Source organism: Lepus europaeus, chromosome 18 (assembly GCF_033115175.1).
Source record: "Lepus europaeus isolate LE1 chromosome 18, mLepTim1.pri, whole genome shotgun sequence".
Lineage (NCBI taxonomy): Eukaryota > Metazoa > Chordata > Mammalia > Lagomorpha > Leporidae > Lepus > Lepus europaeus.
In genome coordinates, this window is record NC_084844.1 from 23,693,747 (window position 1) to 23,720,442 (window position 26,696).

General features: G+C 45.2%; 1 protein-coding gene and 1 pseudogene across 2 annotated transcripts in view; both read left to right on the top strand.

Annotated features, from left to right (window-relative positions):
* NPEPPS (aminopeptidase puromycin sensitive) overlaps window positions 1-26,696 on the top strand; it is a 115,665-nt gene that overhangs the window by 25,465 nt on the left and 63,504 nt on the right. The window lies entirely within an intron of this gene.
* Window positions 227-24,891, top strand: LOC133776772 (Y-box-binding protein 1-like; annotated as a pseudogene).

Below are 26,696 nucleotides of genomic sequence, written 5' to 3' on the forward strand. Positions count from 1 at the left end.
TGGCTCCTGGCTTTGGATGTGCTCAGCCATCATGGCCATTTGGGGAGTGAACCAGCAAATGGAAGATTTCTTTCTCTGCCTCTGCCTCTCTGTAACTCTATCTTTCAAATAAGTAAATCTTAAAAAAAAAAAAAATCATCACCACCAAAATCCATAGTTTATAATAGGATTCTTAGTGCTGTGTAATCTATGGCTTTTGACAAATGTATGATATATATTCGCCATTATGGTACCTTACAGAGTAGGCTTCTACCCTAAAAAGTCTCTGTACTCTGCCTATTCATCTTCCTCCATCCATATTCCCTGGTAACCACTGGTCTTTTTATTGTGTCCATAGCTTCCCTTTTTCCAAAATACATGGTTGGACTCATAGAAGTATATAGTATTTTCAGATTGCTGTCTTTCACTTAGTAATAGTCATTGATGTTTTCTCCATTCTTCATGGCTTAACAGGTCATTTCTTTTTAGTGCTGCCTAATACTCCATTGTCTGGATGTACCACAGCTTATTTACCCACTCATCTATAAGGACATCTTGAATGCTTCTAGGTTTTGGCAATTATGACTAAAGCTACAATAAACATGTGTGCTGGTTTTTGTGTGAGTGTGTTTTCAGCCCATTTGGATAAATACCAATGAGTGTGATCACAGTCGTCTGTTTGGAATATGTTTAGTTTTGTGAAAAACTGCCACTCTCTTTCGCAGTGGCTGTCCCATCCCCACCAGCAGTTATCGAGAGTTCTGTTGCTCCACATCTTTTCCAGCATTTGGTGTTGTCAGTGTTATAGATTTTAGCCATTTTTTTTTCTTTTTTTTTTTTTGACAGGCAGAGTGGATAGTGAGAGAGAGAGAGACAGAGAGAAAGGTCTTCCTTTGCCGTTGGTTCACCCTCCAATGGCCGCTGTGGCCGGCACATCTCGCTGATCCAAAGCCAGGAGCCAGGTGTTTCTCCTGGTCTCCCATGGGGTGCAGGGCCCAAGCACTTGGGCCATCCTCCACTGCCTTCCCAGGCCATAGCAGAGAGCTGGCCTGGAAGAGGGGCAACCGGGATAGAATCCGGCGCCCCGACCGGGACTAGAACCCGGTGTGCTGGCGCCGCAAGGTGGAGGATTAGCCTGTTGAGCTACGGTGCCGGCCGATTTTAGCCATTTTGATAGGGTTTTGTTTTTTTTTTTTTACTTTTTAGTATTGTTTTAATTTGTATTTCCCTGCCCATATATGATGTTAAGCATCTTTTCACAGGCTTGTCACCTGTATGTCTTTATTGAAGAAGTGTCTATTTAGATTCTTGCCATTTTTAAATTGGGTTCTATTTTTTAAAAAATGTTTATTTTCACCTACTTGAAGGGGAGGGGTGGGAGTGAGAGAGGAAGAGGTCTTCCATTCACTGGTTTATTCTCCAAATACCTGCAAGTAGCTTGACCTGGGCCAGACTGAAAGCAGGAGCCAAGGAACTCTATTCTGGTCCCCCACATGGGTGTCAGAGATCCAAGCTCTTGAGCCTTCACTTGCTGCTTCCTAGAATGCACCAATAGGAAGCTGGATTTGAAACAGAGGTTCTGGAACTCAGACTAACCCTCAGATGTGGGATGTAGATATCTCAAGTCGTGGCTTAACCCACTCTCCAAATGCCTGCCCTTCATTTTCTTGTTTCACATGTCTTATTTTCATTTACTTGGAAGGCAGAACAATAGAGAGAGAAAGAGAGAGAGAGAGAGAAACAGAATCCATTTCCTAGTTCACTCTCTAAAAGCCTGCAGTAGTTATGACTGGGCCAGGCCAAAGCCAGGATCCTGGCACTCCATCTGGGTCTCCCACGTAGGTGGCAAGGGCTCAAGTGCTTGAGCTATCTCTTGCTTCCTAAGCTGCATTAGCAGGAAGCTGGATTTGAAGTGGAGGAGCTGGGACTTGAACTGGCACTCTGATGTGGGATGCGGGAAGCCTAACTAGCCACTTACCACACTGTGCCACAATGCCTGTTCCTGTTCATTTTGTAACCATTGAGTTTTAAGAATTCTTTGTGTATTTTAGATAACAATCTTTTATTAGATATATGCTTTGTTAGTATTTTCTCTATGGCTTGTTTTATGTTTCTTTTTTTTTTTCTTTCTTTCTTTTTTTTTTTTTTTTTTTTTTTTTTTTATTTTTGACAGGCAGAGTGGACAGTGAGAGAGAGACAGAGAGAAAGGTCTTCCTTTACCATTGGTTCACCCTCCAATGGCCGCCGCGGCCGGCACGCTGCGGCCGGCGCACCGCGCTGATCCGAAGGCAGGAGCCAGGTGCTTCTCCTGGTCTCCCATGCGGGTGCAGGGCCCAAGCGCTTGGGCCGTCCTCCACTGCACTCCCGGGCCACAGCAGAGAGCTGGCCTGGAAGAGGGGCAACCGGGACAGAATCCAGCGCCCCGACCGGGACTAGAACCCGGTGTGCCGGCGCTGCAAGGTGGAGGATTAGCCTATTGAGCCGTGGCGCTGGCCGTTGTTTTATGTTTCTTTAGTGTCTTTGTACAGCAGAAGTTTTTAAATTTAATGAAGTCTAGCTTATCAGTTATTTTTTTTTTTTAAATAAATCATTATGGTGAGTTACACCTAAACAATTCACCACACTTAAAGTTGTTTAGATTTTCTCCTGTGTTGCTTTCTGGGAGTTTTATAGTTTTGTATTTTACATTTTGAGTTAATGTTTAAAAAATATTCATTTTATTTGAAAGGCAGAGTTAGAGAAAGGGAGGGAGGGAGAGAGAGAGTGAGCGAGCAAGCGAGCGTGAGTGCGCTTTTCTATCCACTGGTTCGCTCCCCAAATGGCTGCAATGGCCAGGGCTGGGCTGGGCCAGACCGAAGCCAGGAGCCAGAAGCTTCTTCTGGGTCTCCCATGTAGGTACAAGAACCCAAGCACTTGGGCCATCTTTCCCTGCTTTTCCCAGGCCATTAGCAGGGAGCTGTAATGGAAGTGGAGCAGATGGGATGCAAACTGGTGCCCATATGGGATGTTGACATCGCAGGTGGTGGCTTCACCCGCTACACCACAGTGCTGACCCCTTGAGTTATTTTTAATAAAGCTGTGAACTCTGTGTCTAGGTGTGTTCCTCACCCCCTGCTCCCTGTATGTAGCTATTCAGTTTGGGCATCATTTCTTTTTTTTTTTTTTTTTCTTTTAAAGATGGATTTATTTTATTTGAAATGAAGTGTTAGAGGCAGAGAGGGGAAGAGAGAGAGAGAGGGAGGTCTTCCATGCTGGTTCACTCCCCAGATGGATGCAATGGCTGAAGCTATGCTGATCCGAAGCCCGGAGTCGGGAGTTTCTTCCAGGTCTCCCACATGGGTGCAGGGGCTCAAGGACTTGGGCCATGCCCTACTGCTTTCCCAGGCCATAGCAGAGAGCTGGATCGGAAGTGGAGCAGCCAGGACTGAAACTGGTGTCCATATGGATGCTGGCACTGCAGGCAGCAGCTTTGCCCACTACTCCACAGCGCTGGCCCAGGAGCATCATTTCCTAAATGACATTGTCTTTTCTCCATTGTATCGCCTTTGCTCCTTTGGCTTTTGTTTTTTTGTCAAACTGTGTGTAAGTCTGATCTGTTTGTTCTTGTAGTAATACTACACTCTCTTGATTACTGTAGCCTTTTCTTTTCTTCTTAAGAGGCAAAGAAACAGGCTCCCATCTCTGCTGGTTTACTTCCCAAATGTCCACAACAGTCCCCTGCTGGGGCTGAAACTGGGAATTGGCAACTCAATCTAGATTTCCCACATGGATGTCAAGAAATCAAAAACTTTGGTGTCCCAGGTCAAAGCCAGGAGCCCAGAACTCAGTATGGGTTTCCCACATGGATGGCAGAGTACCAAGTACTTGAGCCATCACCTGCTTCTTCTCAGAATGTACATTAGCAGGAAGCTGGATTGGAAGTGGAACATCCAGGCCATGAACCAGTGCCCATTTGGGAGGCTGGCGTCATAGGTGGTGGCTTTACTCACTATGCCACGATGTTGGCACTGCTTAAAAATATTTTGGAATTTCTTCTGGGATTCTCCTTTGACCCTTGTTTTATTTAGAAGTATGTTGTTTAATCTCAAAATATTTTGGAATTTTCCATCTTTATTTCTGCTGTTGAGTTTCAATTTAATTCCATTGTGGTCTTAAGGCAAACTGTATGATTTCTGTTCTTTTAAATTTGTTAAAATGTTTTATGACCAAGAATGGTGTCTGTCATGGTAAATGTTCCAGTAAGAACGAGAGAAGAATGTGTATTTTGCTGTTATTAGATGAGGTAGTTTATAGATGTCAATTATATTCAGTTGATTAATGATGTCATTGAATTCAACTATGTAATCACTGAGTTTCTGTCTGATGTGTTTCTCCATTTCTGATAGAGGGATGTTAAAGTCTCCAATTGTTTATCTTTGTAGTTCTGTCAGTTTTTGTTTCTCTGTTTCGATGCAGTGCTGTTAGATGAATTACATTAAGGATTGTTACACCCTCTTGGACTTTGACTGCTTTATCATTATGCAGTACCCCTCATTATTCCTGATAACTTTACTTGCTCCAAAGTCTGCAAAATAGCCACATCCACTTTCTTTTGATTAGTATTAGCACAATGTATATTTTCTAGCACTTTACTGTTTTATTTTTTATTTTTTTGACAGCAGAGTGGACAGTGAGAGAGAGAGAGAGAGAGAGAAAGGTCTTCCTTTGCCGTTGGTTCACCCTCCAATGGCCGCTGCAGCCGGCGCATCGCACTGATCCGAAGGCAGGAGCCAGGTGCTTCTCCTGGTCTCCCATGGGGTGCAGGGCCCAAGCACTTGGGCCATCCTCCACTGCCTTCCCAGGCCACAGCAGAGAGCTGGACAGGAAGAGGGGCAACCGGGATAGAATCCGGCGCCCCGACCGGGACTGGAACCCGGTGTGCCGGCGCCGCTAGGCGGAGGATTCGCCTATGGAGCCGCGGCGCCGGCCGTACTGTTTTTTTTTTTTTTTTTTAAAAGACTTAATTTATTGGGCCGGCGCCGCGGCTCCATAGGCGAATCCTCCGCCTAGAGGCACCAGCACACCGGGTTCCAGTCCTGGTCGGGGCGCCGGATTCTATCCCGGTTGCCCCTCTTCCAGGCCAGCTCTCTGCCACGGCCCGGGAGTGCAGTGGAGGATGGCCCAAGTGCTTGGGCCCTGCACCCCATGGGAGACCAGGAGAAGCACCTGGCTCCTGCCTTCGGATCAGTGCGGTGCGCTGGCCGCAGCGGCCATTGGAGGGTGAACCAACGGCAAAGGAAGACCTTTCTCTCTCTCTCTTTCTCTCTCTCACTGTCCACTCTGCCTGTTAAAAAAATAAAAAAAAAGACAATTTATTGGGGCAAGTGCCGTGGCACAGCAGGTTAATCTGCGGCCTTACAGCACTGGCATCCCACATGGGCACCAGTTCGAGTCCCAGCTACTCCACTTCTGATCTGGTCCCCTGCTAATGCACCTGGGAAATCAGGAAAGATGACCCAAGTCCCAGGCCCCTGCACCAACATGGAAGACCTGGGTGGAGTTCCAGGGCTCCTGGCTTTGCTCTGGCCTAGCCCCAGTGATTGCAACCATTTGGGGAATGATGACCGATCTCTTCTATCTGCCAATCCATGCCCTGATTGGCTGTAATAGCCAGGCCAAAGCTGGGAGTCAGAAACTTCAACCTGGTCTCTCGCGTGCATGGCAGGGACCCAAGCACTTGGGCCATCTTACACTGGCTCTTCCGAGGAACATTTATTTGGGAAGCTGGTCAGAAGTGGAGCATTTTGGACTGGATCTGGCTCTTCAATATGGGATGCTGGAGTTGGCAGGTGGCAGCTTAACCTGTTGTGCCTCAATGCTAGTCCCTCCAACCCTTTACTTTTAAGTCTATATGTATGTTTATATACGGAGAGGTTTTTTTGTAGCCAGCATTTAGTTGAGTTTTGGTTTTGATCCATTCTTACAATCTGTATGTAGACTGTTGACTTAAAAAAAAAAAAAAAAAAGGACCAGCGCCGCGCCTCAACAGGCTAATCCTCCACCTTGCGGCGCCGGCACACCGGGTTCTAGTCCCGGTCGGGGCACCAGATTCTGTCCCGGTTGCCCCTCTTCCAGGCCAGCTCTCTGCTGTGGCCTGGGAAGGCAGTGGAGGATGGCCCAAGTGCTTGGGCCCTGCACCCGCATGGGAGACCAGGAGAAGCACCTGGCTCCTGCCTTCGGATCAGTGCGATGCGCCGGCTGCAGCGGCCATTGGAGGGTGAACCAATGGTAAAATGGAAGACCTTTCTCTCTGTCTGTCTCTCTCTCTCTCTCTCACTATCCACTCTGTTGTCAAAAAAAAAAAAAAAAAAAAAAAAAAACCTCTTAAAAAATTATTTATTTATTTTAAAGAGTTACAGAGAGGCAGAGAGAGAGAATGAGATCTTCCATTAGCTAGTTTACTTCCCAGGTGGCCACAACAGGCAGGATTGGGCCAGGCCAAAGCCGGAAGCCAGGAGCTTTTTCTGGGTCTCCCACATGGGTGCAGGGGCCCAAGTACTTGGACCAGCTTCCACTGCTCACTATTTTCCTAGGCTCATTAGCAGGGAGCTGGATTGAAAGTGGAGCAGCCAGGACCTCAGCTGGAGCCCATATGGCAGCAGGCGCTGCAGGCAGCAGCTTTACCTACTGTGTCACAGTGCTGGCCCTGACCATTGACATTTAAAGTGATTATATAGGGGCCAGTGCTGGGGCAGAGCACTGTAGTGCCAGCATCCCATATGGGCGTTGGTTTGAGTCCTGGCTGTTGTACTTCCAATCTAGCTCTCTGCTATAGCCCGAGAAAGCAGTAGAAGATGACCCAAGTCCTTGGGCCCTTGAACCCTTGTTGGGTCCTGGAAGAAGCTCCTGGCTACTGGCTTCGGATCAGCCCTGCTCCAGTCGTTGCAGCCATTTGGGGAGTGAACCAGCAGATGGAAGACCTCTCTCTCTGCCTCTGCCTCTCTGTAACTCTGCCTTTCAAAGAATGAATAAATTTTTTAAAAAATTATTATATAGTTGGCTTAATATTTGTTATGCTTTTTGTATTTATCTTACTGTTCTTTGTTTGTTTTGTCTTCCGTGCCTTTTCTGGCATGGTAGTTTCATGGTTTCACTTGAACATTTTATGTTTAAGTTTTATTTTCATTTTATTTGAAAGGCAGAGACACAGAGATAGAGAGTTTCAACTTGTTTATCGATTTTTTTTTTAAGATTTATTTATTTATTTGAAAGGTAGAGTTAAAGAGAGAGAGAGAAAGAGAGAGAGCGAGCGAGCGAGCTTCCATCAGCTACTTTACTCCCTAAATGGTAACAATGGTCAAGGCTGAGCCAGGCCAAAGCCAGGAGCCAGGAACCTAGTTCTTTGAGCCAGCGTCCATGTTTCCCAGAGTCTTCATTGGTGGAAAACTGGAGTCAGGAGTGGAATTAGGAATCAAATCTAGGCAGTCTGGTGTGGGATATGGATGAATATCTTAACTGGCAGGTTAAACACCCACTCCATTTGCTCATTATTTTTTTTTTTTAAGATTTATTTATTTATTTCAAAGGCAGGTTGAGAGAGAGAGAGAGAGAGAGAGAGAGATCTTCCACCTCTAGTTCGCTCCCCAGATGACCTCAATGGTCAGGGCTGGGCCAGGCTGAAGACAGGATCCAGGAGCTTCATCTGGATTTCCCAAATAGGTGCTAGGTGTGCAAACACTTGAGCCTTCTTCCGCTGCTTTCCCAGGTGTATTAGCTGGAAGCTGAATTGGAAGTGAAGCAGCCAGGACTCGAACTGGCACTTGAACATCAAAGATGGTGGCTTAACCTACTGTGCCATAATGTCTGCCCAATTGCTCATTTTTCAATCAGTTTGTTACTTAGTGGGTTCATATAATTTCTTCATATATTCTGGATATGTCAGATTTATGATTTGCAATATTTTTTTCATTGTGTGGGTTACCTTTTCTGTTGATTTTTTTTCCTTGGATGTACAGAAAATTTTGAGTTCGAAGTAGTCCAGTTTGTCTTTTTCTTAGTTACCTGTGATTTTGAGATCATATTCAAGGAACTATACCAAATCCAACAACCTGAAGTTTTTCCTTATACATTTTCTTCTAAGAGTATTATAGTTTTAGTTCTTTATTTCAGATCTTTGATCTATTTTGAGTTAATTTGGAGTAAAGAATCCAGCTTCATTCCTTGTGTATTGATACTGAGTTTTTCCAGGAATTTTTCCTTGTCAAAAAATTTTTTAAATTTTTTATTTATTTATTTGACAGAGTTAGACAGTGAGGGAGAGAGACAGAGAGAAAGTTCTTCCTTCCATTGGTTCACCCTCCAGATGGCCGCTACGGCCGGAGCTACGCCGATCCGAAGCCAGAAGCCAGGTGCTTCCTCCTGGTCTCCCATGCGGGTGCAGGGCCCAAGCACTTGGGCCATCCTCCACTGCCTTCCTGGTCCACAGCAGAGAGCTGGCCTGGAAGAGGAGCAACCGGGACTAGGACCCGGCACCCATATGAGATGCTGGCACCGCAGGTAGAGGATTAACCAAATGAGCCATGGCACCGGCCCCCTCTTGTCAAAATTTTCATGCTTTGAATTTTGTCGTCTTGAACATAGTAAACAAGTATCTGAATAGTTTACTGCTATGTAAGGGGATCCTGTTGCACATTATTTCAAATTTTTATTTCTTTTATCTTTTTCCTGTGATGTGCCAGGATTTATTTGATTAAATGTTAGATAATGAATTAGGAAAATTGTATGATCAAAATAGAATGGTGTTAGCTTTATCTAGAGATTTTTGTTTGCTTCATCCTAGGGTTACCAATACTCAGATATCATCTTTTTTATAATATTAGAGAATCCTATTTTCTAGAGTTTAATTGTATTCTATGTGTAGATTACCTTTTTTATAAATATTTATTTTTATTTTTCTTTGAAAGAGTTACAGAGAGGGTAGAGACAGAGAGAGGTCTTCCATCTGCTGCTTCACTCCCCAAATGGCTGCAACCGCCAGGGCTGAGCCGATCTGGAGCCAGGAGCCAAGAGCTTTTTCTGGGTTTTCCACGTGGTTGCAGAGGCCCAAGGACTTGGGCCATCCTCCACTGCTTTCCCAGGTGCATTGGTAGGGAGCTGGGTCAGAAGTGAAGCAGCTGGGACTCGAACCAGTGCTCATATGGGATGCCAGCGCTGCAGGCAGAGGCTTTATCCCACTACGCGACAGTGCCAAACCCTACTTTTCTTTCTTGTTCTGTTTTATTATTAGGCTATCATTTTTGGGGGTTTCAGGCCCAAAGCAAGGAGTTGTTTACCAAAGTCCCCAGTCTTGACTGGCCCTGGATTCCTAGTTTTGTCTGTAGAGCCTTGCACACTCAGTCTTAGGCATCTTTGATGTATCAACAAATAACCTCAAGGCAAAAGTGGCCTAGAGTACAAAGCTTCCTCCTCTTGGGCTCCTGTCTTCGTCTTCATCTGACTTCTTTATCTCGCTGTACATGTCTTCCACCCTCCATATAGCTTTTTTAATTTTAAGAGAGTTGAGTAATGGAGGAAATGTTTGAATTATATACTCCACCACATGAAATTAAGTCCATAATTGTTTTACTGATGAAGGACTTGAGATCCAGACAGATGAAGTAATAGTGTACGACCACAAAATCAGTGTCAGAATCGGATCTAGAACACAAGTATTTGTGCTGTTCTAGTATTTGTACTGCTGATGAGTAAATTTACCTAAATAATTAGTAGTCATTTATTAAGAATAGGTCTAGTGATAGAAGAGATTTCCCTGTTCTTTTGGGTCAAATTTATATTTGACATCTGCTAATTCTCTTTAGGCTTTTTAGATAGTCTGTTAGTGTAGGACCGTTACTGTATTATATAAATATTAAGTTCATTTTGAAATATGGAACTGTCAGTGACCATACTGCTGGGGCTTTAATTATGCATATATCTGAATGATTCTCCCAAGACTGAGAAGGAGGTCCTCTTAGAACCTTTCAAAGTAAGAAGTATCGCTGAGCTCTTTGTTCTATTTTTCTCTTTAGCCTCCTTTGGAATTTTTCCAGAATGGTGAGTTTCTTTTTCCCTATTGCACTAAATATACTCTGTATTTTTATTTTTTATTTATTTGGAAGGCAGAGTTATAGAGACAGAAGGAGAATTAGAGAGAAAGAGATTTTCTATCTGCTGGTTCGTTCCCCAAATGACTGCAGTGGCCAAAGCTGGACCAAGCCAAAGCCAGGAGCCTTGAACTCCACCCAGATCTCTCATGTGGGTTGCAGGTACTTGGGCCATCTTCACTGCTCTCCTAGGTGCATTAGCAAGGAGCTGGATTGGAAGTGGAGCAGCTGGAACTTGAACCAGAGCTCATATGGGATGCTGGCATTGCAGGCAGCTGACCCACAATCCTGTCCCCACTATTTTAAGCTTTATGAAGTAGCAGGTGGCCATTGCAAGCCTTTCTTTTTTATTGCACCATGAACTGCTTTCCAAAACCACATGAACAATGTGGAGGGTAGATTGTTATCTGAATAAAAACCGAAACAAGGGGCAGGTGTTTGGTGCAATTCTTAGGATGTTGCTTGTGGTGCCTACATACCATATCTCAGAGTACCTGGGTTTGTGTCCCACCTCTGCTTCCAGTTCCAGCTTCCTGCTTATGTGTACCCTGGGAGCAGGTGATGGCTCAAGTTATGGAGTCCCTGCCACCAGGTAGGAGACTTGGGTTGACTTCCTGGCTCTTGGGGCCAGTGTTGTGGTGCAGCAGGCTAAGTTGCTGCTTGTGATGCAGATATCTCGTATCAAGGTGCCAATTTGAGTTCTGGCTACTCTGCTTCCAATCCAGCCCTTGCTAATGCACCTGGGATAGTAACCAGTGAAGGCCCAGGTGTACCTGGGCCCCTGCCACCCATGTGGGAGACCCAGATAGAGTTCCCAGCTTCAGCCTGGCCCAGGCCTTACTGTTGTGGTATTTTGGGGAATAAAACAGCAGATGGAATATCTGTTTCTCTCTCTCTCTCCCTCCATCTTTCTTTCTGTTTCTTTTTCTCTGTATCTCTCCATCTCTGTCTCTCTGCCTTTCAAAACAATCAGTCGAAAGAAAGAAAAGAAGCCAGAGAGTGAATGAGACCAAAGCCGGTCTCTTGTACATTTTGGGGGCATGTTCCCAATGAACATGTAGGCCTTTAGGGAACATTCAGTATCTAAGACATAGCATTTTGCCTATGGCCCCCAAAGGTTCATATCCACTTCCAATGCAAAATGTATTCATTTCATCCCCAAGAATTCTAAAGTCTCATTTGTGATTCAAAGCAAATTTCCTTAACTGTGAGCCCCGATTAAAAAAAAAAAAAAAAAAAAAAAAGAGTTACATACTTTTAAGGTATGGTGGTGGAACCAGCAGAGGGTAAATGTTCCCATTCCAAAAGAGAGAACTAGCAATAATGAATTAGCCCAAACAAAAATGAAACCCAGCAGGGTAAATGTTAAATCCTAAATGCACTGTGTTCAGCATCCATTACACACTGATGGGAAATGGATTCCCAAGGACTTGGGCAGCCCTGCCCCTATCTGTATGCTGGTTACAACCCATGTGCTACTCTTTTGGGATGGTTTTGTGTGCTGCCTACAGCTTTCACCATGGCTGTAGCATATTGCTGTCACCTCTGCCTTCCTGGGGTTTCCTCTGCAATTGCACTCTCACAGCTCCACTATGCACCTCTCCATCAGGGCCTCCAGCCCTGTGGCAAAATGTGCCTGATCTCTTAGGCTTCCTTTGAAATCTCAGTGGAAACCACCATAACTCTATTTCTGCATACCTGCCAAAATTAGCATCACGTGGGAAATGCCAGGGCCTACTGCATGCGTGAGTCCACACCTGGACCAGCCTTGGAGCACTTTACCAGCTGAATGTTAGAAAGGTATCTCCAGGGTTAAGCCTCTGTCTGGCGCTGGCATCCCATATGGGCACCGATTCAAGGGATGCTGCTCCACTTCCTATCCAATTCTCTGCTAATGACCTGAGAAAGAAGTGGAGGATGGCCCAAGTGCTTGGACCCCTACACCCACATGGGAGACCCTGAAGAAGCTCCTGGCTTCTGGCTCTGGCCATTGTGGCCTTTTGGGGAATGAACTAGTGGATGGAAGACCTCTCTTTCTCTTTCTCTCTGTCTCTGTCTCTACCTCTCTCTGTTGTAACTCTGCCCTCTTTAAAAAGAAAGAATCTGTAAGTGATCTTGAGTAAGCCTGCAGAAAGTGTCCTGAGGTTCCATGAAACAGTCCTGCCCTTCCCTGCCTCCTGGCTTGTGATGAGAGAGACATCAAAGATTTGTGAGATGCCCTTGAGGCCTTTTTCTCATTATCTGTTGGATTAGCATATGGCTTCCTTCTACTGGCTCTCATCTCTAGCAACTGCTTTCGCAGCCACACTCTCCTGTTCCAATCACTTTTATTTATTTATTTTTTTAAGATTTTAATGGAAAGGCAGAGTAATGGGGTGGAGGGGGGAATATCCTCCATCCACTGGCTCACCTTTGAGGGCTGGGCCAGGCCGAAGCCAAGAGACAGGAGCTACATCCAGGTCTCCCACATAGGGGCAAGAACCCCAGGATTAGGGCCATCTTTTGCTTTGCTGCTTTCCCAAGTGTGTTAGCAGGGAACTGGAACAGAAGTGGAGCAGCTAGGACTCGAACTGAAGCTCATATGGATGCTGTCATTGCAGTCAGCAGCTTAACCTGCTGGCCCCTAGGCACTTTTTCTTCCTCCTCTCTTGCCAACCTCTCAGTTTTCCAAATCTTCCACTCTGCTTATTTTTGCTCCTGATTCTCGCTGTAAAACTAAAAGTAGCCACCAATACCCATGCTACAACCTGAATAATGTTTTGAAATCTCCTTCTTCAAATATTCTTCCTTTAGTTCAGTCTTCTACAGAGTCCCAGGGCACAGACACAAAGAAACCAAAGTCTTTGCCCTGGTATTATAAGGGTGGCTTTTAGTCCAGTTCCCAGTGAATCTCTCCTGTCTGTCTGAAACCTCATGAGCACAGCCTCTACTGTCTGCCTTGCTCATGACTACTGACCCAGGCTCTGAAGCTTTGCAGCGCCTCCAGGCCCTCATGGGAATTGCCCAGAGTGCTCCACTACAGTTGTCTCGGCTTTTCCTAGCCTGCTTCTCCAAACTCTTGCAGTCAATTCTGAGGCTGCGTCCCTATTTTTAGGTATAGTTTTAGTAAGATCTCACCCTTTTCTCCAGTGTTCTTTGTTAGGCTTTTTTGGTTGTTGTAATACCTGGGACGGCCTAATCTTATAAAGTAAAGAGGTTTTGGGGGGCAGGTGTGTAGCTTAGTGATGAAGACACCCTGTGTTCACATTGGAGCACCGAAGTTTGTTGTCTGACTAGCTCCTGATTCCATCTTCTTGCTAATGTAGGTGTTAGTAAAATAGTACCATCTTATCTGGGTGCCATCTTAAGCTCTGGCCCTGTCGTCATTTTGTACAATAAGCTTCAATTCTAAGCCCAACCTGGCTCACTAGAAGTCAGGTGAGGGGGCCGGTGCTGTGGCGTAGCAGGTAAACCCACCCTCTGCAGTGTCAGCATCCCAGTATGGGCGCCGGTTCGAGTCCCAGCTGCTCCACTTCTGATCCAGCTCTGCAATGGCCTGGGAAAGCATTAAGAAGATGGCTCAAGTTCTTGGGCTCCTGCACCCACGTGGGAGACCTGAAAGAAGCTCCTGGCTCCTGGCTTTGGATTGTCACAGCTCTGGCCGTTGCAGTCAATTGGGCAGTGAACCAGTGGAAAAAACCAATGGAAAACCTCTCCCTCTCTCTCTGTCTCTCTGCCTTTCTTTCTCTCTCTGTGTAACTCTGACTTTCAAATAAACAAATAAATCTTAAAAAAAAAAAAAGTGAGGTGACCAAATGGCCCAACCACAAGCGTCAGTTGTACCCCCACCCTAACGGGATTCAGTGCTCCCACTTCCTTACTTCTGTAAGGAATATAAGACCTGTTCTCCTAGTACAGGCTGCTCTTCTCTCACACACGGGGAGGCAGCCTGGCAGGTTTCCTTCACCCAACAGTAAACCTTTTCCCTTACTCTGGCGTTTGTTGTGTTTTGTGGTGGCCTTTCAGTAGGTCCTGGGAGGCAGCAGTGATATGGAGTAATTGGGTTCCTGCCACCTATGAGGGAGACTTGGATTATGTTCCCAGCTCCCATCTTCAGCTGGGCCCTGGCTATTATTGCAGGCATCTGGGGAGTACACCCGTAGATAGGAGCGCTGTCCATTCATCTCTCTGCATCTCAAATTAAAAAACAGAACCGAGAAGGCTGTTGGCTCAAGGTTTTGGTGGTTTGTAGTCCAAGATCAGGTGGGCCCTGTTGTTTCAGCCTCTGTGATGGGATTCTTGTTGGCAGAGTCCTGGGGTGGCATAGGATATCAAATGGCAAGAGAAAGAGAGCACATGTCTCTATCTGTATCTTTCTCTCACCTCTTATAAAGCCACCCTGATTCAATCATGGGGACCGTATTCTAATAACTTACTAAAGACCTTGCCTCCAAGCACTGTAACTGCATTAAGTTCTTACTCATATACCATTAACATAAGACTTTGGGAACTGGACTGTTGAGTTTGAGGGGATCAGATATTCAAACTACAGCAATCTGTATCCCAGTATTGTACTGGAATCCACTAGAAGCTTATAGTGATGAAATAACAATAATAATTTTGCTTGATTTTATTTTTTCTATTTCAACCTTTTTTTAAAAAGAGCATTTGAAAGATTTTTGTTGTTGTTTAAAGATTTATTTACCTATTTGAGAGGCACAGTTACAGACAGAAAGGGAGAGACAGGGAGAGAGGTCTTCCATCTGCTGGTTTACTTCTCAAATAGTCACAATGGCCAGAGCTGAGCCAATCCAAAGCGAAGAGCCAGGAGCTTGTTCTGGGTCTCCCACATGGGTGCAGGGGCCCAAGGGCTTGGGCCATTTTCTCTGCTTTCCCAGGCCGTAGCAGAGAGCTGGATTGGAAGTAAAGCAGCCGGGACTTGAACCGGTGCCCATATGGGATGCCAGCACTGCAGGCAGTAGCTTTACCCACTAAGCCACAGTGTCAGCCCCTTCCTCATGTTTTATGATTAAATAGTGTTTTTTTCCTCTAAGTTATACAAGTTTTATATAGGTTAAATAGTATTCTTCAGAATAAATTTATAACTCATCAAGTCGTTCTTCTACCAATAGTCATTTAAGTGAAATTCCATTTTGTAATTAACAGCCATACACATATCTCATGTCCTTTTGACCATATGAGAAAACATCTATGGGATAAATTCCTGGAGTGGAAAATGCTGGGAAGAGGGTATATTTATTTGTGATTTTGAATGATATTGCCAAATTGCACTTCAGAGATACTGTACTAACATCCACCAGCTAATTAACTAAACAGTTTAGTCAATACCTTCACCTTATATATTTTGATCTTTGGATCTTTGTTAATCTAGTAGGCAAAAAGGGATTACCTTTACTTTATATTATAAGATAAATAATATTTTCATATATGCTAAACTCTTTGTCTTTTTCATAATCTGTCTTCATATAATTTCTTTTTAAAATAATTTTTAAAACATTTTATGTGTTCATTTTCATTTCATTGAAAGGAAAGAATGACAGAGACAGGGAGATTTTTCGTCCACTGGTTCACTTCCCAAATGCCTTCAAACAGCCAGGGATGGGCTATGCTGAGGGAGGGAAGGAGCCGTTATGACTCAAGTGATTGGATTCCTGCCACCCCTATGTTGAGTTCCTGACTCCCATATTCAATCACAGCTGGGGGCTGTTGCAGTCATTTGGGGAGTGAGCCAGTAGATAAAAGCTTTCTCTGTCTGCATTGGCAGGAAGCTAGTGATAGTGCTCTAGGTGTCAAATCCAGGCATTGTGGTAAGGGATGCTGCTGGTTGAACCTGAATCTTAGCTGCTAGGCCAAACACAATTATGTTCTAAAAGCTCTTTTGTCTTGACTTTATTATTTGCTTCTTAGGTGTGGGGCAAGTCCAGGCCAACTCCTCTCCTCCATGGAAATTTTCTTGTCCCATGTACCACTTATTAGAAACATTATCTTTTCGGGGCCGACACTGTGGCTCAGCTGGTTAACGCCCTGGCCTGAAGTGCCGGCATCCCATGTGGGTGCTGGTTCTAGTCCCGGCTGCTTCTCTTCGATCCAGTTCTCTGCTATGGCCTGGAAAAGCAGTAGAAGATGGTCCAAGTCCTTGGGCCCCGGCACCCACGGGGGAGACTCGGAGGAAGTTCCTGGCTTCAGATCGGCGCAGCTCTGGCTGTTGTGGCATTGTGGCCAATTGGGGAGTGAACCATTGGATGGAAGACCTCTCTCTCTCTCTCTCTCTGCCTCTCCTCTTTGTGTAACTCTGACTTTCAAATAAATAAATAAATCTTTAAAAAAATTATCTTTTCTCCACTGCCCTTTCCATTCAAAATGGTGTTTTACATACTAGTAGTAATGTTTTTAATATCTGCTGACTTAGAAAATTGCGCTTTTTGTTCAGTCTACTATGAGTGAGTTTAGAAATATTCTTGGGGCTGACACTGTGGCATAGCAGGTTATGCCTCTACTATGGGTGCCAGTTCGAATCCTGGCTGTTTCACTTCTGATCCAACTCCCTGCTGATGTGCCTGGGAAAGCAGTAGAGGATGGCTCTAGTACTTGGGCCCTTGCAACCACATAGGAGAACTGGAAGAATCCTGGCTCCTGGCTTTGGCCTGGCCCAGCCCATGCCATTGTGACCATTTGGGGAATGAACTGGCAGATAAAAGAGATAAAAGATTCTCATATTCTCATTCTCTCTCTCTCTCTCTCTCTCTCTGCCTCTAGCTCTCCTTCTCTGTAACTCTGATTTTCAAATAAAGTATTTAAAAAGTATTCTTGGCCGATGCTGTGGCTCAATAGGCTAATCCTCTGCCTGCGGCGCCAGTACGCCAGGTTCTAGTCCTGGTCGGGGCGTCGGATTCTGTCCCAGTTGCCCCTCTTCCAGGCCAGCTCTCTGCTGTGGCCCGGGAAGGCAGTGGAGGATGGCCTAAGTGCTTGGGCCCTGCACCTGCATGGGAGACAAGGCGAAGCACCTGGCTCCTGGCTTCAGGTCAGCACGGTGCGCTGGCTACAGCGGCCATTGAGGGGTGAACCAACGGCAAAGGAAGACCTTTCTCTCTGTCTCTCTCTCTCTCACTGTCCACTCTGCTGTAAAAAAAAAAAAAAAAAAAGTATTCTTAAAATATATTAGGAGTCTTCAAAAACTATAGAAAAATGGAATCAGGAGGGGCAAGTGTTTGGTGCAGTGGTTAAGTCGCTGCTTGGGATGCCCACATCCTCTGTTGGAGTGCCAGGAGTGAATGCCAGCTACTCTGGTTCTGGCCCAGCTTCCTGCTAATGCACACCCTGGAAGGCAGCAGACGGCTCAAGTACTTGAGTTCCTGCCACCCATGTGGGAGAATCAGGTTGAGTTCAGGCTCTTGGTTTTGACCTAGTTGACCCTGGCTGTTACAGACATTTGGGGAGGGAACCAGCAAATGGAAAATCTGTATTGGTCTATTTTTCTCTCTGTCTCTCTGCCTTTCAAATAAAAAATGGAAAGAAAAAGAATTAGGAAACAATATGAATTTTACACAAACTTTTTGAAGCTCCCTTTATTTGATTTTTAGGAATATCGATAGTATTAAATTTGAGAAAAATGTAACATTTCAATATCTAAATAACATTTTATGCTTTAATTGTTAATTTAAGAAATAAAACAGTGACACCTTTGGGAAGGGAACCATTCACTTCTTTTTTTAAACATTTATTTGAAAAGCAGAGGGAGGGACAGTATGAGCAAGAGCATGCACTTCTGTTGGCTGGTTCACTTCCTAGGTGGCTGCGACAGCCAGATTGGGCCTTCCTCTCCAGCTTTCCCAGGGGCTTTAACACGGAGCTGGATTGGAAGCAGAGCAACCAGGACATGAACCAGCAGTACAGTCTAGGATGCTGGCACCACAAGTGGCAGTTTAACCATAATGCTGGCTCCTGTTTGTTCTTTATTCTTTATATTTAATGCTTTATGTAACAGAGTACTGATTGGCCACAAGGTTAATTTGAGGTATTACTACAACATAAGGGCATGTGAACATACGTAACGTATTTTTATTTAGGAGAAACATTGATCTAGATTTTATTTAATAAGGAGGGCAGGAGTTACCAAATAATTATTGATTGTGTTCATTTATAATTCAAATTGATTTTAACAGCAAAGTGGGTTCCTTGTGGCAATGTGTGCTTGCCAGAGAAAAGTCACGGTATCTCTCTTGAGCCATGTTATGGCAGAAGGAGAGAAAGAGAATTAATATGTTAAATAACAGAATGGAAGAGGCCAGGGGCCTATGCTGTGGCCTAGTGGGTAAAGCTACCACCTGCAGTTCTAGCATTGTATATGGGCCCTGATTTGAGTCCCGGTTGCTCCACTTCCAATCCAGCTCTCTGCTGTGGCCTGGAAAAGCAGTAGAAGATGGCCCAAGTGCTTGAGCCCCTGCACCTGCACGGGAGACCCACAGGAAGCTCCTGGCTCCTGGCTTCAGATTGGCTTGGCTCTGGTTGTTGCAACCATCTGGGAAGTAAACCAGCAGATGGAAGACCTGTCTGTCTCTCTCTCTCTCTGCCTCTGCCTCTGCCTGTTACTTTCAAATAAACGAATCTTTAAAAAAAAAAAAAAAAACTGGAAGAGGCCAGCAGTGAGGGTGGTAATTATGAATTAAGTAATGTGTGTTCATGGTGGAGGTCATGGAAGTTGGATTTGTTTCAAAGGACTCTGGTATTCCTTGTGAAAGTGAGCAGGGATATAAGGCAAGCATTGCATCAAATAACATATCTGCACAAATGTTGAACAGAAAACTATTCTCAAAGTACTCTCATGAGAGAGGTACTGAAATTTTGGCAGTAGCTAAGTGGCATGGTAATTAAGAGCGCTTGCCTTCTTTTATTTGTAATCAGAACATCATTGCATACTGAAGGCTGTTACCCTCTGGAAAGACTGATTATGCAAACAAGATAAGCTTCACCTTCAGAAAGATTTTTAAGCATTTAAAAACTTTTCATATGGCCGGCGCCGTGGCTTAACAGGCTAATCCTCTGCCTTGCGGCGCCGGCACACCGGGTTCTAGTCCCGGTCGGGGCGCCGGATTCTGTCCCGGTTGCCCTTCTTCCAGGCCAGCTCTCTGCTATGGTCCGGGAGTGCAGTAGAGGATGGCCCAAGTGCTTGGGCCCTGCACCCGCATGGGAGACCAGGAGAAGCACCTGGCTCCTAGCTTCAGATCAGCGAGATGCGCCGGCCGCAGCGGCCATTGGAGGGTGAACCAACGGCAAAAAGGAAGACCTTCCTCTCTGTCTCTCTCTCTCACTATCCACTCTGCCTGTCAAAAAACAAACAAACAAACAAAAAAAAAAACTTTTCATAGGTATACAACACAATGCCAAATTCAGAAGGTAAAGGTAATATACATTACAAAAGGTCTACTTCCCTTTCCTACCTCTTAGCTCCCCTTCATGGTACTAGAATTGATAAGTTTCTGCCATTTTCCTTGTTAGAGTTCCTGTGTACTTTATAGACATTCATATTCATACATGAATATGTATATAGAGAGAACATGTGCTCAAAAGTGATAGTGCATTGTGTATATGGCTTGGAGCTTTTTAAAAAATATTTTATTTATGTGTTTTATTTGAAAGGTAGAGTCACAGAGAGAAGGAGAGATAGAGAAGTGTTCCATCTGCTGGTTCACTCCCCAAGTGGCCACAATGGCTGGAGCTGGGTCGAGCCAAAGCCAGGATCCAGGAGCTTCTTTCGGGTCCTCCTTGTGGGTGCAGGATCCCAGGCACTGCAACATCTTCTGCGGCTTTCCCAGGCCATTAGCAAGGAGCTCAATCAGAAGAGGAGCACCAGGACACGAACAGGTGCACATATGGGATGCCAGCACCACAGGCGGAGGCTTAGCCCACTACACCACAGTGCCTACCTCTCTGAACCTTTTCCTTTTTTTTTAAATTAGCCTCTTACAGATTTCATGAATTCCTCTTTTTTTTTTTTTTTTTTGGACAGGCAGAGTAGACAGTGAGAGAGAGAGAGAGAGAGAAAGGTCTTCCTTTTGCTGTTGATTCACCCTCCAATGGCTGCCGTGGCCGGCGCATCACGCTGATCCAAAGGCAGGAGCCAGGTGCTTCTCCTTGTCTCCCAAGGGGTGCAGGGCCCAAGCACTTGGGCCATCCTCCACTGCCTTCCTGGGCCATAGCAGAGAGCTGGCCTGGAAGAGGGCCAACCGGGACTAGAACCTGGTGTGCCGGTGCCGCAGGTGGAAGATTAGCCTATTGAGCCGCGGCGCTGGCCTCATGAATTTCAAGTTACAAGTTACATCTGTTTGTGCCTTGGCAGGGCCAGACCAAATTATTTCTGTTTTTTTTTTTTTTAAGTTAAACTTTTTTTTTTTTTTAAAGATTTATTTATTTACTTGAAAGAGTTACACAGAGAGAGATGAGAGGCAGAGAGAGAGAGAGAGAGAGAGGTCTTCCATCCACTGGTTCACTCTCCAGTTGGCCACAACAGCCAGAGCTACACTGATCCAAAGACAGGAACCAGGAGCTTATTACTGGTCTCCCACGCAGGTACAAGGGCCCAAGGACTTGGGCCATCTTCTTACTGCTTTCCCAGGACATAGCAGAGAGCTGGATCAGAAGTGGAGCAGTCAGGTCTCGAACCGGTACTCATATGGGATGCTGGCATTGCAGGCGGCGGCTTTACTCACTACACCACACCGCTGACCCCCAGACCAAATGATTTCAAGGCCTTACACGGCCTATAGGCCTGGTGTTCCCCACCTATTTAAGCAGAACATATTGAATATAGTTTCACTTTTAGTTGCTATCTAGAACAATGACTTTTTAAAAATTTTTATTTATTTAAAAGAGTTACAGTAGAGACAGAGAGTAAAAGGTCTTGCATCTATTAGTTCACTCCCCAAACGGTTGCAACAGCTAAAACTGGGCCAGTTTGAAGCCAGGAGTCATGAGCTTCTTCCACATGCAGGGACCCAAGGATTTTTGCCATCTTCCACTGCTTTCCCAGGCCACAGCAGAGAGCTGAATTGGAAGTGGAGCAGCTGGGACTTTTTAACTGGCGTCCATATGGAATGGTACTGCAAGCAGTGGCTTTACCTGCTACGCCACAGCACCAGCCCCAAGAACACTTTTTCTGTACATACATAGTGCACCAGCTGTAATTGAATTAATAAAAAAAAGACTGTTAGGTCTGTTACGATTAGAAAACAGTCTTTCTTTCTAGGATTTATTTATAGGAAAGACGGAGTCGCAGGGAGAGAGGGAGAGGCAGAGAGGTTTTTCTAACTCCGCAAGTGGCTATAATAGCTGGGACTGGGCCAGGCTACAGCCAGGAGCCTCTTCCAGGTCTCCCACGTGGATGTGGGGACCCAAACACTTGGGTTGTCCTCTGCTGCTTTCCCAGGCCATTAGCAGGGAGCTGGATTGGAGGTGGAGCAGCCGTGATTTGAACCAGCACCCATTTGGAATGTTGATGTCACCGGTAGCTGCTCAACCCACTATGCCACAGTGCCAGCCCTGAAGGAGTATTTCTTAATGAACATAACCAGGCACTATGCTAAGCACTTTACAAAGAGTATATTGTATAACTTTCAGATATTTTAGAAGTAGGTAATTATATGATTTTAGGTATGGAAATACAGGCTCAAGAGTTGAGTAATCATATACCTGATTATAAAAATTTTTAAAAGATTTATTTGAGAGGCAGAGTTATAGACAGAGAGAGAGGTCTTCTTCTTCTTCTTTTTTTTTTTAAAGGAATATTTATTTGAGAGGCAGAGTTACAAAACGGGAGAGACTGAAAGAGAGGTCTTCCATCCACTGGTCCCCTCCCCAAATGGCCACAATGGCTGGAGCTGTGCCGATCCAAAGCCAGGATCCAGGAGCTTCTTTCGGGTCCTCCATGTGGGTGCAGAGTCCCAAGCACTTGGGCCATCTTCTGTTTTCCTAGGCTGTTAGCAGGGAGCTGTATCAGAAGTGGAGCAGTCGCATGGCTGGCTGAGGCTTAACCTACTATGCCACAGCACTGGTCCCAGAATTTTTTTCCTTCTTTTCTCCCTCCCTCCATCCCCCCCTCCCCCCTTCCTTCCTTCCCTCCCTCCCTTCCTCCCTTCCTATTTGACAGGTAGAGTTATAGACAGTGAAAGAGAGACAGAGAGAAAGGTCTTCTTCCATTGGTTCACTCCCCAAGCCATCCTCCACTGCCCTCCCGGCCCACAGTAGAGAGCTGGACTGGAAGAGGACCAACCGGGACTAGAACCCGGTGCCTATATGGGATGCCGGCGCCGCAGGCAGAGGATTAATCAAGTGAGCCACGGCGCTGGCCCCTTTTTTATGCTTTAAATTAAAATACTTTTTTAAAAAAGTTATTGGTGAAGTTTAAAATGTTATATATGATGCATTGTGAAGTGTCTACTTACAATGGTGAATTTTAAATGTGTAAAGTTTGAATATATTAATATAAACTCAGGAAGGATTGTGAAAGTTGATTTATAGATGCTAAGTTATAGTTAGAGAAGACATTCCAGTGTCCTGTTGCAAAGTAGGGTAACTGTAGATAATGTACCGTATAATTCTCTTAAAAAAAGTGTAAAGGATTTTTAATTCATTTACCAAAAATAAATAAAATGGTTTTTAATATTTTCACCATAAAGATGTTAAATATTGGGGGTCGATATCGTGGCATAGAGGGTAAAGCTGCCAACTGCAGTGCCAGCATCCCATATGGGCTACAGTTCTAGTCCTGGCTAATCCACTTCTGATCTAGCTCTCTGCTGTAGCCTGGGAAAGCAGTAGAGGATGGCCCAAGTCCTTGGGCCCCTGCACCCATGTGAGAGATCCAGAGGAAGCTCCTGGCTCCTGGCTTTGGTTTGGCAAAGCTCCAGCTGTTGTGCCATCTGGAGAGTGAACCAATGGGTGGAAGACCTCTCTGCCTCTGCCTCTCTGTGACTCTGCCTTTCTAATGAATAAATAAATATTTTAAAATGTTAAATATTTGAAGAGATAGCTACGTTTATCCTGATTGCACATTATGTTGTACATGCATCATGGTACCCCACATTTGTACAATTTTTATGTGTTAGTTAAAATATAAAATATATCAGTATTAATGCTAATTTTTAGAAATATTACCTTTTCTTCTGTAATGAGGCATATTCAGTCTTTCATGTGCATCTTTAGTATTAATGACTTTGCGTTCTTTGAGCAGTCTAACAGTTCTAAAGCAAATATCTTCTAAAGTGTTGAGACAGATTCATATTTGAATTAATGTTGTAAATGGAAATTTTATCTTTAGACATAGGTCCTCTCATATAACCTTATAAAGGTGGTTTTTTTTTTATCAATGTATCTTACATGATGATCTCTGTGATGTAATCATCATATCGTAATAATGACATAAAGGTGGTTTTTCATTAATATAATCTTACATGATGATCTCCATGACATAATCACTTAGTCTGTTGGCTTTAGAGGTGATTCATTCATTCTGCAAATATTTGCTGATCCCCCACTAAGTGACGGAAACTGCTAGCATTGGAGGTGGAAAGGTGAATAAAACCTAGTGTCAACATTATCTTTGGGGGCCCATGCTGTGGCATAGCAGGTACAGCCGCCGCCTGCAGTGCTGGCATCCCATTTGGGCACCAGTTCTGCAACTGATTCCAACTTCCAGCTAATATGCAGCCTGGGAGGCAGCAATGGTGGTTCAAGCAGTTATATCCCTTCCACCAACATGGGAAACCTGGATTGTTTGTGGCTTCTATCTGGCCCATCTCATCTATTGTAGACATTTGAAGAGTGAACCAGTGAATGGAAAATCTCTACCTTCATATCCGTGTCTTTCAAATAAAAATAAACTTTAGCCAAGAGCAGGAGCAGAGAGTAGACTGCAGAGAATTCTTTGAGGAGCCCCACAGCCTCCACTGGCCTAGTTACCATCACAACACGAGCAGCGAGCCTTAGACACAGCAGCAACCCACAGCTTCCTCACTTACCTCTTCCCTCTGTACTGCTCAAACCAAGTCTGACACCACAGGCCACGGCACTGGGAGCAGTGACCTGGGCGACCTCACATCAGAGGCACCTGCCAGCAGGGACAAAAATGTCATTGCAGCAAAGGCTTTGGGAACAGTAAAATGGTTCATTGTAAGAAACGGATATGGTTTCATCAACAGGAATGACATCAAGGAAGGTGTAGTTGTACACCAGGCTGCCATAAAGGAGAACAACCCAGGAAGTGCCTTCACAGTGTAGGAGACGGAGAGACTGGGGTGCAGTACTGTTGAAGGAGCCAAGGGTACGGAGGCGGGCAGTGTTACAGGCCTTGGTGGCGCTCCAGTGCCAGGCAGTAAATAGGCAGCAGACCAGAACTATTCGTAGGGTCCTCTGCGCAGTAGCCAGCAGGTGCCAGATGGTGAGAGAAGGGAAGAGAATGAGGGATCCAGGGCACTCCTGAAGGCCAGGCGCAAACACGCTGGCCCCACCTCAGGCAAAGCTTCTTACCTTACTACACGTGGAGATCCTACAGGCATGGACCGCAGTATTCCAGCCCTCCTGTGCAGGGAGAAGTGGAGGGAGGTGCTGACAGCCAGGGTGCAGGAGAGCAAGGTAGCCCAGTGACACAGAATACACATCGGGGTTGTAGACCATGATTCTGCAGGGGCCTCCTTTCCAAAGACAGCCTAGAGGGGACGACAGTGAAGAGGGTTAGGGAAATCCAGGAGACGAGACCCAAGTCCAGCAGCCACATCAGCATCAGTACTGCTGCACTTAAATTCTGGTGCAGAGGCGCCAGAGAGCCCTAAACCCTAAGGTGGCAAAGAGGTAACAGCAGTAACAGCAGCAGACCCACCGGCTGCTTCATCCTCTCCCGGGGCTGAGTAAACACCAGCAGCCATCTCTGCCATCATCCGGGTCAGCCACCCAGCAGAAAGACATGGGTGTGAAATTCCAGCAGTAAGGCCTGAAGAGAAGATTGGTGCAGAAGGCCATGGTGCTTGTACCTTGCCCCGACCACATTCCCAGAACTGTCAGCATTATCCCTGCAGCATGAGGATTTTATTATTTTTATCCAAAGATGTTTCTTTGTTAATGACAAATGTGCTTTTATAAAAAGCCTGATTTTTGTCAATACATCTTTAAATATTTTTTTTAATTTATTTTTTATTTTTTTATTTTTGACAGGCAGAGTGGACAGTGAGAGAGAGAGACAGAGAGAAAGGTCTTCCTTTTGCCGCTGGTTCACCCTCCAATGGCTGCCGCGGTAGCGCGCTGCGGCCGGCGCACCGCGCTGATCCGATGGCAGGAGCCAGGTGCTTCTCCTGGTCTCCCATGGGGTGCAGGGCCCAAGGACTTGGGCTATCCTCCACTGCACTCCCTGGCCACAGCAGAGAGCTGGCCTGGAAGAGGGGCAACCGGGACAGGATCGGTGCCCCGACCGGGACTAGAACCCGGTGTGCCGGCGCCGCAAGGCGGTTTAAATATTTTTAAATTGTTTTTATATCTGGTCAAATTGAGAATTTTAAGAACTTCATGTTAAATTTCTAATAAAAGTTTACAAGTTGATTTTTTTTTTTTTTAGAAAAGCCAAAAAAACTGCACATACCTGTTAAAAAAGGTCCTTAATAGATGTTTTAAAAACCACATAAAGGGGCCGGTGCTGTGGTGCAGTGGGTTGAAGCCCTGGCCTGAAAAGCCAGCATCCCATATGGGTGCTGGTTCTAGTCCTGGCTGTTCCTCTTCTGATTCAGCTCTCTGCTATGGCCTGGGAAAGCAGTAGAAGATGGCCCAAGTCCTTGGGCCCCTGCACCCATGTGGGAGCCCCAGAAGAAGCTCCTGGTTCCTGGCTTCAGATCGGCTCATCTCTGGCCTTTGCAGCCATCTCGGGAGTGAACCAGGGGATGAAAGACCTTTCTCTCTGTCTCTACCTCTCTCTGTAACTGTCTTCCAAATAAATAATTTAAATCTTTAAAAAAAAAAAAAAACCCACATAAAGATACAAGATGAGAATTGTTCTTTACAATGATAAGAACAAGTGTAGGGGCGAATTCCCGTGTGGGTGCCAGTTCAAGTCCTGGCTGCTCCACTTCAGTTCAGCTCCCTGCAAATGTGCCTGGGAATACATCAGAAGATGGCCCAAGTCCTTCAGCCCTGCCACCCGCATGGGAGACCTGGAAGGAGCTCTTGGCTCCAAGCTTCAGGCTGGTTCAGCTCTGGCTGTTGAGGCCATTTGGAGAATGAACCAGTTGATGGAAGATCTCTCTCTCTCTCTCTCTCTCTCTCTTTCTCTAACTCTGTCTCTAACTTTGCCTTTCAAATAAATAAATCTTTAAATAAATAAATAAAATGATAAGAACAAGTGTCTAAAGAAGTTTATTTGAACAGGGACCTGAGTAATATAAAGTGTTTCCTTACCTAGAGAAAAAAGATGCAGAAACCCTAGGGTAGGAGAATGCTTACAGTCTTTGAGGAACAATAAAGAGGCAACACGGTGAAACAAACATCTCAACAACAGTTTTGTTCTCAGATCTTTTAAACATTCCCCATTCTTGGTCCATGGGCATTGATTCGAGTCCTGGT